The sequence below is a fragment of the Cuculus canorus genome, chromosome 24 (genome assembly GCF_017976375.1).
Source record: "Cuculus canorus isolate bCucCan1 chromosome 24, bCucCan1.pri, whole genome shotgun sequence".
Taxonomy (NCBI): Eukaryota; Metazoa; Chordata; class Aves; order Cuculiformes; family Cuculidae; genus Cuculus; species Cuculus canorus.
Window position 1 is genome coordinate 815,854 of NC_071424.1, and position 20,117 is coordinate 835,970.

At 54.4% G+C, this 20,117-nt stretch overlaps 1 protein-coding gene across 2 annotated transcripts in view; it reads right to left on the reverse strand.

Moving 5' to 3' along the window:
* Positions 1-16,867, reverse strand: part of BLACAT1 (BLACAT1 overlapping LEMD1 locus) — a 29,569-nt gene extending 12,702 nt beyond the window's left edge. Inside the window, exon 1 of one of the 2 annotated variants that reach the window (XM_054087473.1) lies at positions 16,756-16,867. The gene's annotated coding sequence lies outside the window, so the exon portion shown is untranslated. Of the gene's footprint in view, positions 1-6,808; positions 8,567-16,755 lie in introns of those variants that run through there. The other variant, XM_054087472.1, reaches the window with a different exon arrangement.
* Positions 16,868-20,117: the final 3,250 nt, after the last annotated feature.

Sequence of the window (20,117 nt, forward strand, 5' to 3'; positions counted from 1 at the left end):
AAAGGCGGGAGGAGCAGGGCTCTGCGCCTTACATTCCTCTTCTATAATTAAAGCCGGTGTGCCGGGTGGAGGGGGAATTTCCCAAAGGGTTTTGCTGGCATCTGGACAAGGGTCAGACAATGAGAACATTTGACAGGGTGCCCAAATCTGCTGTATCTTGGATACAGTCAAAGCCTCCCCCGTGCAGTCCATCCCAGGCGCTGGGTTGTGAGAGGTGGGGGTCGTTTGGGCAGGTTGGGCAGTGGGGAAGGCAGGCGGGAGCTTGGGGACTCTCGTGACATCCCCGCAGCCTTCGCTCCAGCCGAGCTGGCCTGAAATACAAAAGCTTGAGCAGCCCCAGCTTGCTCTGAAACCACGTCCCCACTGGGATCCCCCAGAAAATCCTGGGTAAAGGTATCAAACACACCTTAGAGACTCACAGTACTTAGTGGAGTGCTTTAAAAAGTGCTTTCCTGCCCTCCTTTCCACTCTGCCTCCCTCCCTGGGGACCCAGGGGCACCGGGGGCTTGGTCTGGGTTTGCCAGTCCCCGGAGGCGCTGGGATGCTGTGACAGCCTGGCTGGAAACCATCCCAGCTCCCCGAAAGCACTTGAGTGCTTTTTGGAAATCTTATTCTCTTGCCTTTCCAGTTAGTTTGCAGAAAACCCTGTGTGTGGCAGCTCCCACCGGTACCCAGAGAGGCACGTGTGGGCATCGCCCTCGGAGCAGGCAAGCCCCTGGGGTGCCCCTGGAGTCCCCAGTATTACAGCACAAGAGGAAGCCTCGCTGCAGCCAAGGGCTTTGAGCTCTGCTTCGCCTTCTCCCAAGGCCCATTCCCTCCTTCCCCAGCTCCCTGCCCGTGCCCCAGGAGCAGGGAGAGCTGACACTTGCACAGAGCCTCTCCGGGGCTGCCCCCATCCCAGCAGCAAGGAGGAGAGAAATAATTCATACCCAACCACTGAAATATAAACGATGGATGGACAGACAGATGGATGCATAGATACCCAAGAACAGAGACTGACCCAGCGGGCTACACCTAAAGGATTTTGTTTTTCCACAGAGATCATATTAGTTGCATCCCAAGGAGGTGCAATCAGCCTTTCTTTTAGGGCAGCATCTGCAGTTGCCTCCTCCTAAGCCCCTTTCTGCCCACTTACTGGTTGGCCCATTCCCAGGGCAGGGCATGCAAGACCCGACTCTTGTTAGGTTTTCAAGCATTGACTATTAGAACTTGGGGAGCAGTTGAAGTCGGAGTTAGGCAACACTCCTTTTTCAAGCTGCCTTGACAGCTGGTTCCAGCACAGCAAGATTAGATCCACTAATCACATTTATAAGGCGCCCAGGATCATGAATTGGGTATTCGGAGAATATTTGTCATTGTAACAGTGTCATTTCCCAGCCTTCAGCGTGCATTAACTTGTCCTCCAAGTCGTTATGGCTGGATTTCTTGGCTTTATAGAAACATCTACTTGGGCCCAAAAGCATTTGTTGTATCAGTGCTCTGCACAGCTAAGGTGTAAGCTGTCTGGCGCTTGTACATCCCGTGGATAGGGTAATATCAGGGTTATTTATGGATTTTAATCAGCTTTCTCACCACCTGATTTTGTATTGATAGCTGCTTTAACGAAACAGATATAACCCCTATCTTTCCAGGATGCTATATAAATCCACCAAGCCTTACAGGCACTGAAGAGGGGGGCCAGGTAAGCTAAGCAGCACCCCAGACCAGGCGGCGCATCCTTCACGGTGAGCACAGCAAAGCGGGGCAGATCTGCTTCCCCATCACTCCCCAAAGCAGGCGTCTGGTGATGCGACCGCACTGTCTACAACACCCTTATCAAGACAAGCTGGAGAGATGTGTTCAACAAATCCCTGTTTGCGGCAACAGCAGCAATCGCAGCATCACGGGCTGTGCACAGCTCGCCTGCAGAGACTGCAGCGTTGCATCAAGGAGAGGCCAGACGGAGCCCAGGGTCCCTTCACAGGATGCTCCGGCAGCCACAGAAAATCCTCAGGCTCAGGAAGGGTCAAAATAATCCTGACTTTGGAGGTGCACGTGCAATCACACATCCCTTCCAAGACACGGAACACTGCGTAAAACGGGTATGAGTTGTTTTAAGGAGAGAAAAGAAATCATTTCATTTTCTGGCTACTTTTGCCTTTTGCTTTGTGCCCTTAGGGATGCTCAGCCCACCTCTCTCCAGAACAGCAGACGTTGCTCATTCAGCCTCTCCCCGATATCCTGGCATCCCATGAAATGTATTTTGCCCTTCCAGCAAGTACCAGCACACCAGGACCTGATTTTCTCTAATTCATGGATGCGTGTAGGAAAACTGAGGCTGGTGAGGAGTTGGGAGGGATGGGGGGTGCAGAGCTGGGCTCGGGCTGCCCCGGCACGGCTCAGCCTGGCACCAAGTTCCCAAAGGATTGGCTTTGATGGGTGCCTGAGATTGCTTTAGTGAGCAGAAATGTTCTCACAGGAACAGGAAAGTTTGAGCCAGGAGGAAGATTTTGCAAATCCAGTTAGTTTGTACCCATTGGCTTTGGGTACAAAACCCACTCAGAGATGTTGCATCCTTCCCTTCCCACTTTTCTATGTGGAACAGGACATCACTTCCAGCTCTACTGAATTCCTACTTAAAATATATATGTTAGGTGACCAAATATATAACACAACTTTTTTCTTCAAGTGAAACAAAACGTTCTACAACCTGAGATGATTTTGTTTCCCAGCTTGATGAAAAAATTCCAAATAAATTGATTTTGGTTTGACTCCTTGGTGCTTCTGTGCTCTACAAACCGACAAACTGGTCCTCAGCAGAGGCTCTGCACCTCAGCCAGGCTGCCCTCAGAGGGGGACGTCTGGCCGTGGGTGTCCCAGATCACAGCCGATATGACCGGTTGGACTGGATGATCTTAGAGATCTTTTCCAACTTCAATGATTCCATGATCCTGTCGAACCCCAAACCCCTCCGCTCTGCCTCCGCTCAGCCCCAGCTCAGGAGCATCGCTGTTTCCTCCGGCTTTTTTATCAGGTGGAAGGATGAGCGCGGCAGAGAGGGAAGGGATGAGATAATGACCCAGATCCGTTCCTGCAAACTCACCATCAATTTGCCACACAGCCTATTAAGAGAGGGCCAACACAACCCGAGAATCCAGGTAAGTCACTCGCTAACAAGATCCTCCCGGGCCTTTTAGCACATTCCTGGTCACAGATATTTCAGCTCCCGCAGCCCCAGCTGTAATTAAGTCTGGGCTGCGAGGCAGGAGAGGCTGCGGCAGCCAGAGGGGAATTTGTCTGGATTTGTCGGAGCAGCGGGCAGGGCTGATGAGGGAAGGTCTCTCTAAGGCAGGGATGAGGCGGGGGCTGCAGCCCGAGCACCCCGCGCAGGGCAGGGGCTGCTCCCTCCGTCAGAGCATCGCAAGAAGGACGAGCGCTTCTCCCCTTGGATCTCAGCAACTTGGACTTGGTAACGGAGGGAGAGCGAAACCGCCGGGGTGAAGGGGACGGTTCAGTGATCGGGAGCGGCTAGAGCAGAGGGAACAAAGAGACGGAGGAATTAGACGGTGGAAGAGCCCATGGGTGGTACAGGGGCACTTTGTCCAGAAGTAGAAAGCAAAGGCAGGATAACCAACACCTCTAAACCAGCGCGACCCCTCCGACTGCCCCGGGGAGCCACTTCCCTGGGCTCAAACCTGCTCAAGTGATTCCAGTGACTTCAGGGACATCATACTGGGCACAAGCGTGGGAAGGAAAGAGGTCAGCCTGTCTCCATAAATCGGGGCAGAATCCACGGACAACAGGCGTTGCTGGGGAAGCAGACCCACTAAGGTGCTCTCACAGAGCAAATCCCAAACCCCTTTCGCGTGTGGTTTCACTGTCATGTGCACAAGCCCAGACAGCTCCTATAAAGCCACAGACCGGGCTCTCTCCTGGCCCAGGGGCAGGCACAGCCTCCAGCGCTCGGCTAGAATTCACACCACATCTTCGCAGCACGTTTGAAGAGGGTTCAACCACTCACATTCACCAAGACGCCTTTTCCTGGCTGGCACGGGTCATTTGCACAAACAAGAGAAATTGCAGCCTCCTTTACAAACATCGCTCCCTCCCCTGCGCAGCGGCTGCTCTGGCCCCCCAGTACCCCCCTGCACATCCCACGGAGGATTCCTGTGGGCATTCCTATTCAGGTTGTGCTGTGCAACCCTCATCAACTGAAACACAGGACACTAGTGTGCTTCCCACCTGGGATTCCCCTCTGGATGCACGGAGGAGGCCAGTGGGGCGAGGAGAGGTGCCAGGTGAAGGTAGGGATGCTGTTAGATCTGTGGGGCTGGGATGACCCTCCCCACGTGGCCCCGCTGATGCTCCCCAGTGCTGGTTAGAGAGGATTAACCGGAGCTAGAGTGACTTGGATGGACATGAGGTGGGTTGATGGTTACCCACATGGGAGCTGCTGTCATGTGTCTGTGTGCTTGCAAGCTCTTCATGCCCTCCCGGGGTTTGGTGAGCCATGTCTGGGCATCAAGAGGTCCAGATTGCTCTTGCTTTGGGCTTTGCAAGGCCTCTGCCATGGTTTTGCTAAGCTGGTGGCCCTGAAAGGAAGATCTCCTCAAAGTCAAGCTGGCATCGGCAGCTCTGCAACAGGCAGCGTGCAAGGGCTGCAAGGAGGAAACGTGGGGCTGGAATAAGAGATCCTACATGGATTAGCCCCTGGAGAGGGAGTGGTGGCATCCATAGCTGCAGGCAGGTTTGTATGGCTTGGGTAACGAGGTTTGGGAAGCATCATGGATGCATCCCCTGTGTCGGGTCCAAGGTGATGCACTCATTCGTGTTTCATCTGCCGTTTGCCCTGTTGTTCACTGTTACCGGTGATTCGCCATGTCCTGCTGACAAGCCATCGGGGACTCACCACATAATGTGACACCGATAAACATAAGGAGAAATTCTGGTGGAGAAAATGTCTCTCTTCCACTTTGGAGACCTTCCCTCCCTTGCTCACCGTGCTGGGCACCACGGTCCCACCACTCCCTCCCAAGGGACAACCACACCTGGAGGGAAGAAGAACCCCACGGGGAGCCCCGTGAGCACAGTGTGAAGGTTCCCCAAGCCCATACCTGAGTCTGTTCTCTCTGCCTGGAGCCATCCCAGCCCTGGTCCCACCCAGCCCTGCTGCTGCAGATCTGCCACCACTCCCTGGGGACGCACAAATCAGGAGGGGATATCCCTTTGGTCCCTCTGGGCGCCTCCAGCCCTCTCCATAGAGGGAAGCTGGGGGGGGGGGGGTTGCCGCCCTCCTCTCTCTTCACTGTCAATGAAGGTTCCAGCAGGGAAAAAATCTTCTTAATGAGCTCTCACAGTCCAGACAGGTGAGCGCACCCTGGCACTTGCACACACCAACGCCCAATCCCTGTATGCCGGTACAAAACCACCGCACAAGCCTTGGGGAACGGTGTGGTCTCCCCAGACCCTGCCAGCCCCCAGGACCCCATCACCCAACTCCCTTCCAGTACATCTGAACAACGGCGAGAATCAAACGACGCCGAAATCAAGACCATTCCTATCTCAAAGTGATTCATTTCCTTTCCCCTCGCTGACATCACCGTTCAGGTTAACACAGGCACCACTTCCCTTATCTTTCTTCAGGATTACCTCATCGGAGAGAACCCGGAGAGCCTCCCTCTCGGCTGTGCCGAATCCCAGCACTGGTGTCGGAGCTGCAAGTTTGCAGCCAGAGGAAGGATTGCTCAAATGCAGTTCCACCAGCACACCCAGCTCTCCCGAACACGCCAGCCCTCCGTGCTGTTTTCTTACAGGATTCGGTGACATTCAGCAAGGCACAAGCACTAACAAAGCTCCTGCTCTTCACCCTCCGGTTCACACTCACCAGGAGGAAAATACACTTCTGCACCAGGTGGAGTTTCTCTTTGCCTGCGATCGGGAGCTGATTCACGGGTTTTATACCCATTGCAAAACTGCTTTTACACACACAGAGGTACCCAGTCCCACACAGCCCCCCTCGCCCCTTCACGTGTGGTACCTAAGATGGGAAACTTATCATGTATGCCCACGAATGTATATTCGTATATAGGAACACTCATACAACTGCACACTTCGTCCTGAAATCCAACCGTTAATGAGCTCACATGTAATTTAGCCGATAAGTACGTTACCATGGGTTGTATGCAATTGTGTGCCAACATAAGTTATGTGAATACACGTGAATATATATATACAGACATAGAATCATAGAATATGGGCCGGAAGGGATCTCAAAGCCCATCCAGTTCCACCCCCTGCCATGGGCAGGGACACCTCCCACTGGATCAGGGTGATCAAAGCCCCATCCAACCTGGCCTGAACACCTCCAGGGAAGGGTCATATTTGACTATTTGGTGATTATTCTTGCCTAAACCAAAGAGAACTTAATTTTTTTCAGCTAATCGCATATATACCCACAAGACTAAAACTACTGCAAGCAAATGCCACGCATTAGCTACAACACAGCGGGAACAGATACAAACATATATACCCACATGCACACAAACCCATTTTCAACCTACACAATAAAGAGGTGAAGGACTTGAATTGCTTTGGGATGCTCCTATGCAGAATTAAGTCCCGGGGGGAGGCGGACAGGTAATGCATTCACACGGAGGCTGAGGGGTGCAGGTGTCTGTGTGTGGTTTGCCTGTGCTCATCACAAATGCCCATCGTACGCCGAGCGTGCAGCCTGTGCACCCACTCCTATTCCCTGCCTCGCTCTCACACACACACACACAACTCCTCCAGGCGAGACTTCAAACAAAGAAAGAGAAAAACGCTGTCTTACTTTGTTTCCTCCTTTTTTTTTTCCCACTCCTTCCAGCCGCCTCAATCCCGGGACTTCAACGGGACTGCGATTCTTTGGTGGAGATTATGAAAAGCAACTTAACAAAACGCCGAGCGCTGCTCCGAGCCGTGCGGAGGGGAAGAAGAGCTTTGCCAGCAGACAAGAGCCGGAACAAAAGCCCAGCAATGCCAGAGCGATGCTGAATAGGTGTCTTCCTAATTGTAAGGGGATTGTGTGGCTGTGTGTGGTTGCAGGGTGGGAGGAGGCGGGTGGAAGGGGCGATGGGAAGAGGCCTCCCTCCCACGCTGGCTGGGGACGGCTGCCCGCAACCCCAATCTGAGGTTAGTGCATAAATTATCTCCAGTCTCTCGCGCTCTTCCCATTGGGTCGCGGAGCAGTGCACACGTCTGCATCCCCGCTGCTCCGCTCTGCCGACAGCTTCCCATTCCTCGCACAACCCACAGCGGATGCCCGGTACCCACGGCGCACGGCCCCCCTGCCTGGGGCAGGGATGCTGGCTCTCCACAGCTCAACTCTTTCCTGCTTTCTGCCTTTCTGCTTTGTCTTCGGCTCCGTCTCCCAGCCAGGCAGACACAAAAGCGCCTCTGACCTGGGAGGAGAAATATCCGTCTCCAGAAAATAACTCACCCGAGCGCTCCGGTGTGTGCTTTCAGCAGGCAGGGAAATTAAAAATAGCTGGGATAGCTTGAAATCAGAGGCAGCGTTCCTTCCTTAATGAGTGTAATTAGCAGAGTGAGGATGGAAGCGTGTTTCCCTGGCTGTTCCCTGCATCTTTCCATGTCTCTGAACACCAGCCTGCCTCTGCTTTTCCACAGGCTTTTGGGAAACAGCGTTTTTCCACTTCCAGTAGCTGCCGGGCAGGAGCTGTGCTTGGATGCAGCTATTGACATGCACTTCAGCTTCCTTAAGCTCAGGGTTTCAGACAGGATTAAATCCCCAAACGCACATTCCAAGTCCTCTGAGGTTTGCAGAAGCAAAGACAAGTCGGATTTGGGACCTTCCTCCCCCCCTCCCCACTCACTGCTTCCCATCTACTTTAGCTCTCATAAATCCTGAGCTGTCAGTGTAACAACGGGTGATTCAGTGGGGATTTAGCCAGTCTTGAGACCCGTGGAGCGAACCAGATCCTCCTCCTGTGGCAGTGCCGGACCCGCCACGAGCACGGCATTCCCTCACCCTGCGCTGGGTCCCCTCGTTCTGGGACACGGAGCGCTGGGCTGCTCTCCTGTGGGAAGCCAGGAGGTCCTTGCAAGAAGCAAGGATGATCTCTGCTCTCTTTCCTGCGGGTACCCCGTCCAGCACCCCCCCCAAATCCAAATTCTGCAGGGGATTAATCCAACGCTCCATTCCGGCTGTGTCAGAGAGCAGCGAGCGCCTGTGATGGGATGAGGATGCAGCAGGGTCCATCCTGCACATCTTTGCCCTCAACAGGGAAGGGGCAGCAGACACAGCCCCGTGGGAGGGCAGCATGCTGGGAGATGTGTCAGGCAGCTCATTAAAAGATGGGCCTAATGACCCGATGGGCTGCGTTGTCTGCACAAGCCAGAGGAGAAGCAGGAGCATCCAGACTGGGCGACACGTCGGATCTGGGCACAGGACTGGCCGAGCAGGAGGTCCAGCTGTGCCGCCGGGCCAGGGAGGGCTGCGCTGTCTCCCAGCATCTGCTCGGCTTTGACATTGTGCTCACTTGGGCTTTTTTTAATTGTCTTGATGTCCCTCATTTGCATAATCCCCATAATGCAGTGCAGCAGGACTTTTGCTCTGAGCTAATAAATAGATGACAAAAATAAATGTGTCATGTAAGATTTGCTTCCATTTCTTTCCTTTGTGAGCGAGCTATCACCAAGAAATGATGCTCGCGGGGTTGATCTCACAGGAACTGTCAGCCTGGCCTGCCATAAGCAGCGATGTTCGCTTCGCCTGCGGTACGCAACTTTGCCAGATGTTAGGCTGAAGTCATGAGCTGGGAACAGGAGGAAGAAGCGGCTGTGAAATGCGAGGATGTGCTCCCCACCACCTGGGTTTGCCCCACATTAGCCCTACGAAGCTCTTCCCCAAAAGTCACCCCCAAAAGCGGGCTGGCAAAGGGTCGGTGGAAGGACTGCAGACCACTAAAATGTTCATGGTTTTGTTTGCAGCGTGCTTGTACCCAGTGAGAGGCAGGCAGGTACCTGGGGTGCTTTATTTTTAGATGTATTTTCATCACTGGGCACTTTGGTTTCCTCTGCTCCCTAATGTCACAGCCGGCTCTCTGCTCATTCTTTTACCTGAGATCCACGAGGCTATTCATTAGCATGAATATCCAAGGGGGTCTGGAAATCGATGAGGCTGGAAAAGCCCCATGGGTGTGCTACAGGATGATTTTCCCCTTGGTTTCACAAGAATTGATTTATAACTTCAGAAAACTTGGCTGGATGGCGCACAGGGCATCATAGAATCCTAGAATCATCAAGGTTGGAAAAGCTCTCTAAGCTCACGCAGTACAACCGTCAGACCAACCCCACCGTGCCGACTAAACCATGTTCTGAAGTGCCACATCCATATGGTTTTTGAGCCCCTCCAGGGATGGAGACTCGATCCCTGCCCTGGGCAGCCTCTGCCAGGGCTTCAGCACTCTGTCAGTAAAGAAATTGTTCTTAATAACCCATCTAAACCTCCCCTGGTGCAATGCATGGAAATGCCAGAGATCCCAGTACAAAACAGGCTTAACAGGCTCAAAGTTTTAAAGCAGATGCTGCCACGAATCACTGGGGCTCTGCTTCCCCGGGAATTCTCTCTCCACAACTGTGTTTTTCCTAGGCTGGAGCTCAGCTTGGAAGCAAGGGAGCCACTGGGCATCACCCCTGCATCGGGTCAGAGCAGATGATCTCTTCAGGTCTTTGAAGTGGTGGAGTTTGGATCTGATGGAATATGACAACGCAGCTTGTTAGGTTTCTGAAGATGTAGTCAAAGATGGTTACTTTGCAGAGGGTGCTGGCAGCCCGGGAGATCATATCTCGTGCATTACAGCAGTTGGTACTTTTTTCCTTTCCCGCGGCTGTGTGATTCTGGAGGATTCTCAGCTCTCATATAAAAATACCTTAGCATTTCCAACTGTGTTGTTTGCTGAGAAAAGCCTGAAAACACGAATCCTAAAGGGCAAAAGCTCGAAGAGAAATAAAGACCTGATAATATATGAGCTTTCTTTTTTTTCCCTGACCGATTTTAAATCATTTCTATGACCGTACCTAACTGCCTTCTGGCGTGCGAATGCTTGAGGCTGGTGTTACCGTAAAGACGGATTCACAACTGCTGGTCAGCAGAAGGAAAAACACTGCCTGTGGTTTCCAAAACGTTTGGATCAGGCTGCAAGAGTTGTTCATCAGCCTCATAGAACTGCACTTAATTGACATTTAATGGGTCCTGGGATAAGTCTTTCTGCTCACACAGAGGGTTTTCCAGCTGGGCTGCTCTGCACGCGTCTCCCCCCATAGTGGATGGAGGTGGGATGTGTTTGCAGTGAGCTGGGCTGGCAGCAGCCCTGAGGAGGAGATGTACTTGCAGATGGGTGCGTGTGGGGGATGCAAAGGCAGGGGGTGCAGAACGAGAGACTGGGAACAAAAGCAGAGGAGGAGAGAGAGAGGCGAGCTGTGGAGAAAGTCTGGGTCATGATTCTGGTGAGCCCCATTCGGAGAGATTTCCACTGCGGGCAGCCAAGGTCTGAAACAATTTCTCTCCCAGCTCATCCCAGCAGTGAGGTCTGCACCCTTGACCACCTGGAGCTGCCACCTCCCAGCGTGAGCAGCAGATCCCTGTGGCGGGGTGCGAGAGTGGGGTGCTGGGACAAGGGAAGGCAAAGAGCCATAAGGGTGGAAAGAAGAAAAAAACAGCAAGAGAGGTCGAAATTAGATGAGGTACAGGAGTGAGGCATGGAGGAGCACAGAGCATCCCTCCAGTATGCGGTGAATAATTTTCCCCTTCCCCAAAGCACTGTGTCGAGGGAAGGCGATCATCCATCTTCATTACATCACCAGAATAGGCTCTGTCAGGTTACACTGTAAAACTAATCAATAGTCTCTGCGGCCTCGCTGGTTCCTGCCACGCTGGCAGGCAGCGGGCTTGGCGCCGGGACATGCCAGCACAGCGGGCTGTGTGTCACACACGTGTGCTGGCACAGCCCGGCACTGGTCCCAGGGTAGCACCCATCCCCACGGCACTGGGGGGCAGAGACACCCGGTCAATGCTACACATTGCCTATGCATTCAATAAATTTTTCGTAGAATCATGGGATGGTTTGAGTCGTAACGGACCTTAAAGCCAGAAAAGTCATGGCTGCCCCATCCCTGGAGGTGTTCCAGGCCAGGTTGGATGGGGCTCGGAGCCCCTGATCCAGTGGGAGGTGTCCCTGCCCATGGCAGGGGGTGGAACTGGATAGACTATAAGGTCCTTTCCAGTCCAAGCCATTCTATGACTCTGTGCCCACCCTACAGATCACTCCCTGGGCAGGAGAAGGGTCTCAGCAGGATCCCTGCTCTGCACCGGGAAGCTTCGCCCTGGCTGTTTTCAAGGCAGCTCTCAAAGCGGCCGCTCCTACCCTGTGCCCAGGCTCCTATTGCGAGCAAAAGTCTCACCCAAGACAAGACCCATCCATCTTACTCTCAGCCTGGCTGCGTGGCTAAAAATAAGCCAATAAAGTAGCAATCACCTTGGAGAAGCAGTAGCTCTATTAAACCAGAGCGAGCTGCGGCACCTGCGCCCCAGCTCCCTGGTGCGCACGAGCCAGAAGCCCAGGAGCCTCCACCTGCCCCTCCGCTGCCGTGAGACGGTGCTGCCCCACGGCCCCACGCTCCTGCCAGCCCTCACTGGGCATCTCTGGAGATGCTCCTTGCTGCCTCATGGCACAGCCCCAGCTGCACCTCTCATGGAGTCATGGAATGGTTTGGGTTGGAAGGGACCTCAAAGCCCATCCAGCTCCACCCCCTGCCATGGGCAGCGACATTCCCACTGGATCAGGGGCTCCAAGCCCCATCCAACCTGGCCTGGAACCCCTCCAGGGATGGGGCAGCACCACTGCTCCGGGTAACCTGTTCCAGGACCTCACCACTCTCATATCCAGTCTCATGTCCTGCTGGGAGGGGAAGAGGGACTTATTGCAGCATCCAAGTGGCAGCGATCCCTTCACACCTCTCCCCTGACCCCAGTAGCTCTCATGGCCCAATTTGCCCATCACAGTCCAGTGCTTTGGCTGCAGGGAACCCGCACGCGGGGTTGCTCGTGTGCCTCTTCCCATGCAGAAGTTGTCCGAGGGGCAGATAGCTCCTCATTTGATGTGCTGGATGTTTGCATCAGTTTCCATTGCAAACGCTCATTTGTCATGTAGATCTCCTGGCATTTTTTTTTAAAGGGTAGATTAATTTAGGGGAGCTCTCAGATCCAATTTCCTCTGGCAATGCCTCTATTAGGCTGTGCGCAGCGGAGATATAGGCTCCCTTCCTCCTGCTGCTACTGATGGAATTTGATTCTGCGCTGCCAAATCTGCAGGGCTGCAAACACATTCTCACTCTTGATTAATGTGAGTAATTTCTGCTTGAAAGAAGGTTGAAATGAGCAGCCAAGGGGAAGCGAACGGTGAGGGTTCCCCCCCACCACCCCTCCTCCTCCCCCATCCTTCACTGCTGTTTGCATTTTACCAGCTCTGGCATGGGCTTAACAGATAAACAGAATTGCTGGCCCCGTTTCAAGAGCAGCAGAAGGTGCGGGAGGCGGGGGGCACCTCGGCGCGGGAGGGATGCTGTTGGGCTACGGCTCGTGGAATGCAAGGGGCGAGGGATGGGAGAGGGATTGTCCCCCACACTTGGAGCCAGGACAGGGAAGGGACCCCGGGCCAGAGGGTGAAGGAGGAGTTGTACCCATGAGGTGCACACAGGAGGCAGGAGGGGCTTGGGTGGGGTGAAAATAGGGAGTCTAAGCATGATGGGGTCCAGCCATGAGGGGTAGGGTGGAAATGTGGGAGAAAGGGGGAGTGGTTGCAGCAGGGAGGGGGTACTTTGCCTTTTCCCGTGCAGACACACCAGGAAAGGATGGGCCTGTCCTCAGCCTGAGTTCTGTCACTCCTGCTTTGAGGAGCGATGCTGCCAACAGGGCCATCATTCTTAACACGTCCCCAGCCCTGTCCTTTCCAGTCATGGTCCAACCTGCTCCTGATGGGTCAGTTCTGCAGAGACTCCATGTCAAAATCACACTGCTTTTGACTCCTTCTGGCACATCACCTGGGGCTGGTGTGCAGAGCTGAGATGCCTGCACGGCTCTCCGTGTGATTTTGAAGAGGGAGGACCAGTTCTCCCGTGCCAACACAGCGAGTACCCCCAGCATCCACCACCCCATGGTGCCCACCCGACAAAAACCTGCCCCAGTCAGGGTCTTTGTAGGACCCCAATAGCAGCACCAGTAATCATGGGAGCTTTTCTCCAATGAAACCCCGTCCCCTGCATCCTCTCCCCTAGGATCAGTGGTGGCTTTGCATCTCCTTTTTGATTTATTTTTATAAGGGAGGAGGGAGAGAGACGCTCACATCCTAATCTGGCAAAATGTCAGGGAGTGATTCAGAGAAGAGGCGAGCGGCAGAGAGAGGCAGCCCACACAGGAGAGTTGTTTCTGATTTCCAAATGTCAGCATGTCCTTTAATTAAATGCTGATTAACAAGGGACGTGCTCCCTTGTGCTGGAACCGGGGCTGCTGCTGGTAACACCGCGCTCGGCAGAGTCCTGCTGGCACCCATGGGATGAGCTGCCTGGAGTGCCGGAGCGGTGGGAGAGCCGTGAGGACTGGCCCTGCCTGAGCAGAGCAGCCTTGCCCTGTGCTTTGCACCACGCTGAGGGCACCAAAAGGTGCTGGTTTAGCTCAGCGATGGTACGTGAGCCTCTTGTGCTCTGGTCCCCAGTGTTTAGTCCAGCCTCTGAGCTGGGATCGTGCCTGTGATTTTATATCTCCAAGTGGAAGTTGGATTTGATCTAGTTTAGTGAAACTGGATGCAAACCCTGATGTGGGCGCTTGTATTTTAGTTTGAGCAGCTCTTTTCTTCCTTGGCTTCTGTCCGGTCTCTGTACAGCTAGGCTGCGAAAATGCTGTTGCATTTGGGATCTCCAAAAACAAGTGGTGTATCTAATCATGTCCCCGAGCATTATCACTTACAATGCTTCTCTTTGTCCTCTCCAGCATGCCTGGTCTTGGAAGTCAGTGGGAGGGATATCCTTGAGGTTAGGAGGGCTGTGCTGTGCTCTGGGCTGTGTCTGCCCTGGGTGGGTGGAAAACTCTCTCTGACCCTGGAAGTGAAGAGCAGCACCAGAGAGAGATAACCAGGCTGGAAGGTGGCCAGTGGCTTCGGTCCCGGCTGCCACCCAGCTGCCTCTGCCCGACGCCGTGCCGTGGTGCGGGGAGATGGACCAGTTCATTCCGGGCAGCACTGTGCCTCGCTGTGCGCTCCCGAAGCCATTCCTGACATGTGGAGCTTCACAGGGGACCTTGCTACGTGCAAATCTTGGTGAACTTCATTATGTGTCCGGGGACAGCTCTGCTCTGGCCCTCGGGATGCCTCAGGCTGGCCCAGCTGCAGGTTTTGTGCTGGGTTTATAGGGTTGGGCAGCCCCACTCCGGGAGGTTTATGGAAAGAGGCACATTCTGCTCCCCACCGCTTGCGTCTGGAAACACAAACGTGTTCCCAAGAGTACGAAAGCTCTGCAGATTGCACAGAGCTTTTACCTTGGGCAGCCTCCTCCAGAGACCCATGTCACACCGCACGCGGAGGCACTTGCACAAACAAAGCCTCCCAAGGGGGTTACAGGACCGAAGTCACATGCCAGACAGGGCTAAAGCTGAAGAAACTGTCTATAATTAAAAGCATCATTTTCAGTTCCAGAGCTGAGAGAAACCGCTTTTCACACTCAGCTTCCCATCTCCCCAGCCACGACTGCTCTGCACATCGCTCCCACCACCTGCAGCAATGTTGTCTTCCCTTTCTCCCTTGCCTCGTAGCAGTCGGTGGGGCTGCAGTCGTGGTTGGGTGGCCAGTGGCTCTGGGTGGCCAGCGGCTCTGGGTGCCAGCGGCTCTGGGTGGCCAGTGGCTCTGGGTGCCAGTGGCTCTGGGTGCCAGTGGCTCTGAGTGGCCAGTGGCTCTGGGTGCCAGTGGCTCTAGGTGCCAGTGGCTCTGAGTGGGCAGTGGCTCTGGGTGGCCAGTGGCTCTGGGTGCCAGTGGCTCTGAGTGGGCAGTGGCTCTGGGTGGCCAGTGGCTCTGGGTGCCAGTGGCTCTGAGTGGGCAGTGGCTCTGGGTGGCCAGTGGCTCTGGGTGCCAGTGGCTCTGGGTGGCCAGTGGCTCTGGGTGCCAGCGGCTCTGGGTGCCAGTGGCTCTGGGTGGCCAGTGGCTCTGAGTGGCCAGTGGCTCTGGGTGGCCAGTGGCTCTGGGTGCCAGTGGCTCTGGGTGGCCAGTGGCTCTGGGTGGCCAGCGGCTCTGGGTGGCCAGTGGCTCTGGGTGGCCGGTGGCTCTCGGTGCCAGTTTTCCCCAGGCTCCACGCCATGTGCAGCTCGCAGCAACAAGTGTTTGCTCTCCAGACTCCCACAGTGATGCTACCTATTCCCAAGTGCCACCTGAGAACATCCTCTCCAGAAGGGATTTGTTAGACAGTATTTATGCCAGTACAGTCACAGGAATAAACTCTGGTACAAGAGAGGGTGGAAAAGGAAAATAGAGTCACTGGCTGAGAGCAGCATCCCATCCCCATGCCCATCCCTGGCATGGGGCAGACCAAAGCTTGAGTTCAACAAATACACGCACCGGCTCCTCTCTTCTTCTGAAGACCACAAAAGTTCTTCCACGCTACCCAAGAGGCAGGCAGACCCTGCTAGCCCTGGCTGGGGGATCCCCACAGCTCCCCCCTTCTTAATTCTCCTTAACATGCCTGAGAAAACAGCTCAGTGTTTATAAACGTGAAACCAAACGAATTACACAGAATTCCCGGGGGCAGCAAGCCCTGAACACCTCCCACACAGCAATGGGAAAGAAGTCACTTTCTTCTACCGCCAGACGAGGGATTTTGTCACACCAGCGTCATCTCCACCTCCCTCTGCCTCCCCAGAGAGGTGCCACCAGGCATCTGTCAGGGGCCCTTCAGCTGCAAGAGCCAAGCAGTTGGTTGGATGCCCTCTCAGCTAAAGGAAAGGGTCTCCCCCGACCCAGCAAACAGCAGGTTTGCATGACCAGGACTAGCACATCGAAGGGGCATCCCTCAGTCGGCCTTCTCTTCCCCTCCTCTCCCCAAACGAGTGCCTGCTCAGGGCAAGAGCCTCAAGTGAGGCGACTGGAGTGCTGGCTCAAGCTCCCCTTGGAGCAGAAAGCCCCGGGAGGAGGGAGCCTAACGCTGCCGATGGCCTTTCTTCGCTGCCTCCTGCCCTCCCCTTCCCTCCCTCCGCTGGGAGTGCTGGGTGCCTGACACTTACTGGGGGAACGCACCCAGATGTGGAGCTCCTGGTTGCATCCCAAGCACCCACGTGCTGAGCAGGGCAGTGCCGGGCTCCCCAAGGGTGGTTCTTACCAGCCAGGATCCCCGCTCAGCATCTGGCACAAGCCAGCCTGCCGGTCTAGACCCATCAGCCCCTCGGGTACCACCCGCTCTCTCCTGCCGCTCACCCCAGGTCTCCCTCCTCTCCCAACTTCAACGCAAGCGGGAACACCAAGACACCCAACATTAAGGCACGCAGATGGAGAGACTGCAGCAAAGTGTTTTGTGCTGGGAGCGACGGGGAGAGGATGCAGGGGGAGGGGAGGTGGGAAGGGGGGATGAATCATTTCGAGGGAGCCAGATTTCCTTATTACCCCTGCTGGAAAATTAAAGTCTGCTCTGAGTTTGCATCCCAAACGTGATTGCTTTTGGGTCCCTGCCTTGGAAGGCACGTACCTCTCTCAGCAGCCAGCCCTGCCGGGGTCAGTGTCCGTGCTGTCTACCTGTCAGCAGGCTCTTCCTTCTGTTCACACTGAGCATCATATTTTCTCTGCACACTGAGGTAGTTAAAAGCTGCAACTTAAGGGCTCGAGGGGGGTGGAGGTGGACAGACTCACTGAGCATGAAAAGCAGCTATTGGCTCCGGCTGCTCTGCCACTGGGTAGGGCTGAACATGTGTCATCCTTCCCCTCGGTTCCCCTTATATCCCCAACACTGTCCTTCCCTGTTTGGTGCTGGGAAGGTGGGGGTTATTGCTGGGTCAGGAACCGCACCGTGGCAGCTCTCACGGCACCTGCCCCCTCCCGGGGCCACCTGGGGAGATGCAAACGGAGCTGGAGATGCCCTGCTCCTCCCCGTGCCGCGCGGCATATGGCGCGTGGTTTTTAATTTCCTCGTATGGCGACCGGCAGGTATCTCACCGCGCTTTAGCAACCCTTTGATTAACCCCCAGCAGATCCTTACGTGCCAACTGTCCGTATGGGCAGCACAAGGCACTTCCCAATTCCACGGCTCCCTATTTCCTTCTCCTTAACAGGGAGCTCTTCATTTGAGCCCCAGCCAGGAGAGTGAGAGCCGTGTCCTGCCTTCAGAGCTGCCTCTCCCTGTGTTATGCCAGGTGAGAGCTGTTGCTGGGAAGAGGAACCCAGCTATAATCCTCTCTCAAACCCTGCCTACCTGTTACATGTCAGCTCCGTGCAGGACTGATCTTGCCAAATAGCTGAACGTTTAAATCAGGCTGGATAGAAAGAAGAAATTCTTAGCCATGAGGGTGGGGAGGCCCTGGCCCGGGTTGCCCAGGGAGGTCGTGGCTGCCTCATCCCTGGAAACATTCAAGGTCAGGTTGGATGAGGCTCTGAGCAACCCAATCTGGTTAAAGGTGTCCCTGCTCCTACAGGGGGTTCACTGGATAACCTGGAAAGGTCCCCTCCAACACAAAGGATTCTGTAATCAGAGGCAACACAAGACTCCAGGTTTTCTGCAGCGCTGCTCTCTGTAAACACAGGTGGAATCACTGAGTTCCACTCAGGTCCTGAGAGGAAAGCTTCCCCTGCAGCTGTATCCACTTTTCTTGCAAATTCTGAGGTCCTTAATAACATGGGGAATTAGCACACCCTTTTGACAAATCAATACGTGATTACAAGGAGCAGCGCTATGTCTCCTGGGGAAAAGATGCCATTTCCAACCGCACAGAGAGCACTTGTGGATCGGCTGCAGGTTTGGTCGCTCTTTGCATTCGTTACTGATTCCTTAGAGGAAGAGCTTTCGCTCTGCAGTCTCTTCAGGCTGAGACTGGGTTGGGGATGGTGTGTGAGCATAACCAGGCAACGAGCAGCCTGGTTGTCCCTTCTGCAGGAAGGTTTCTAACTCGTACAGCGATGGCTGTGACAGCAGGAATGTCACCAACTCCATCTCTTATCAGCGAGGCCTCACTGCTTCTGTCTGTGGTGGTAGAATCTTAGAATGGTTTGGGTTGGAAGAAACCTAAGACTGCCCAGTCCCACCCCTGCCATAGGGACATCTCCCACTGGCTCAGGGGCTCCAAGCCCCATCCAACCTGGCCTGGAACCCCTCCAGGGATGGGGCAGCACCACTGCTCTGGGCAACCTGGGCCAGGGGCTCCCCACCCTCACAGCAAAACATTTCTTCCCCATATCTCACCTCAATCTCCCCTCATCCTATCCCTGCCCTCCCTGATCAAGAGCCCCACCCCAGCTTTCCTGGAGCCCCTTTCAGTACTGGAAGCGGCTCCAAGCTCTCCCCAGAGATTTCTCTACAGACTGAACAACCCCAACTCTCTCAGCCTCCCCTCAGATGGGAGGTTCTCCAGCCTTCAGATCATCTCCTTGGCCTCCTCTGGACTCACTCTAACGGCTCCTCATCCTTTCTGTGCTGAGAACTCCAAAGCTGGACACAGAGCTCCAGGTGAGGTCTCACCAGAGCAAAGGGACAGAATCTTCTCTTGCCTGCTGCTCCCACTGCTTTGGATGCAGCTCAGGACGCAGTTGACTCTGGGGTGCAAGAGCACATTGCCAGCTCCTGTTGATCTTCTCATCCACCAGCACCAGGTGCAGAGGCAGTACAGAGAACGAGGAGCCCCTCACCTGGTGGGTTGGGGTCGATGAATGATTGTGGAGAAGTGGCTGCTGCCTGGGTGAGGAGCTGCACGCGCTTCCCACCTCTGAGCCAGCTCTGCAGTATCGCCACAGGTACTCTCGTCCTCTCGCTGGCATTAGAAGAAACAATCATACTGAGTTTTGCACGTAAGGAGCATGGCAAATGGATTTGCCATCTTCATGGACTTTGTTTTTTAACAAAAGCAAAAACTACTGGAAATGTAATCACTTTACGCTGCTGCTGTTACAAACAAAAGCTGAGTTTCACTCACGCTCAGCAAACACTGAATCATTCACCCTTGTTCGGGCAAAAAAGGGGATTGTTAGGGCAGCAGATCCATCAGGAAATCCTTCGATTAGTTTTTTTTGTTCTTCAGAAGACTCCAAGGTTGGAAGAGCATCCTTTTAGCTGTGTGGGGACTAAGTCCTTTCTGTTTGTTCGACACACAGGGTGACAATTTTGGCAGTGCCTCTGGACCTGGGACACTACTGCCTGGAGCTAAAGACCTTGGTGGCCCAGACAGCCTCCGAGAGCAGGTAAAGCTACTGCCATACGTGCATTGAATGTTTGGGTCTTCTATGCTGATCACACTCTAAGGTAAAACAGACAGTTGTGGTCTAAGAGAAAACAGTGGATTTTTCATCCTGTGCAATAACCAGCCCAAACCTCTGTGTCCTAACAAGAGCTCTGTGTCCTAACAAGAGCTCTGTGTCCTAACAAGAGCTCTGTGTCCTAACAAGAGCTCTGTGTCCTAACAAGAGCTCTGTGTCCTAACAAGAGCTCTGTGTGCAAACTGATGGGTTTTTTCCTGGAGCAGTAAAGCCCAGGTAGCTCCCACGGCAGAGCAGAAGTGACTTGCCTGGCGCTTCAGATGGTGTTGGTGGCAGAAGAAGGATGGGGACCCACAGAGAGGTGGGAAGACCGCATGGTGAAGCCCTGACTATTTCCATGTACCCAACGCCTACTATCGTGAGCTCAAGACTTCTCCCTCTCCTTCCCCTTCCCACCTGCCTGTGTGTGGGTGGATTTTTGGGGTGAAGCAGCAGTGACAAGGCTGCTCCCTGGCAGAATGTGTTCGGCACCTCTGATGCCGCAGCTCTTGCCAAGCACGTCAGAGTGTGTTGCGCACATGGGCTGGAAGGGTGGCATTCTAACAGACCCTGTGCTGCTTTAGCTCCTGCTCGGCCATGCAGCGGAGCAGA